This window comes from Hordeum vulgare, chromosome 4H (genome assembly GCF_904849725.1).
Source record: "Hordeum vulgare subsp. vulgare chromosome 4H, MorexV3_pseudomolecules_assembly, whole genome shotgun sequence".
Lineage (NCBI taxonomy): Eukaryota > Viridiplantae > Streptophyta > Magnoliopsida > Poales > Poaceae > Hordeum > Hordeum vulgare.
In genome coordinates this window covers 503,260,693-503,261,794 of record NC_058521.1, presented here as the reverse complement: position 1 = coordinate 503,261,794, position 1,102 = coordinate 503,260,693, and positions in this window count along the sequence as shown.

Here is a 1,102-nt window from a genome sequence, read left to right as displayed (position 1 = left end):
AGGTGAGAACACCGCAAGATTGAACCCAAAACTAAGCACTTCTCCCATTGCAAGAATTACCAATCTAGTTGGCCAAACCAAACTAATAACTCAAAGAGACTTGCTAAGATATGAAATCATGCATATAATAATTCAGAGAAGATTCAAATAATATTCATAGATAATCTGAACATAAACCCACAATTCATCAGATCTCGACAAACACACTGCAAAAGAGTATTACATCAGATAGATCTTCATGAAGGTCATGAAGAACATGGTATTGAAGAACAAAGAGAGAGAAGAAGCCATCTAGCTACTAGCTATGGACCCGTAGGTCTATGGTGAACTACTCACGCATCATCGGAGGGGCAATGGAGTTGATGTAGATGCCCTTCGTGATTGATTCCCCCTCCGGTAGATTACCGGAAAAGGCTCCCAGATTGGATCTCACGGGAGCAGAGGCTCCCGGCGGCGGAAAAGTATTTTTTGTTGCTCCCTTGGCATTGGGGGAATATTTGCGAATTTATAGGAGGAGGATTAAGGTTAGGAGGCCTGTAGGGGTGCCCTCCTAGGACGCGCCCTACAGGCTTGTTGTCTCCCGACAGGTCTCCTGCCCCCTCTCCAAGTCTGGCAGGTTTCTTCTGGTCCAAGAAAAATCATTCCGGAGATTTTATTCCATTTGGACTCTATTTAATATTCCTTATCTGCAATACTCAAAAACAAGAAAAAAAAACAGAATCTGGCACTAGGCTCTATATTAATAGGCTAGTCCCAAAAATAATATAAAATATCATATTAATGCATATAAAACATCCAAAACAGATAATATAATAGCATGGAACAATAAAAAATTATAGATACGTTGGAGACGTACCAAGCATCCCCAAGCTTAATTCCTGCTCGTCCTCGAGTAGGTAAATGATAAAAACAGATTTTTTGATGTGGAATGCTACCAAACATATTTATCCATGTAATATTCTTTACTGTGGCATGAATATTCAGATCCATAATTTCAAAACAAAAGTCTAATATTGACATAAAACAATAATACTTCAAGCATACTAACAAGGCAGTTGCGTCCTTTCGAAATAACATGGCCTTAGAAAGTTATCCCTACATA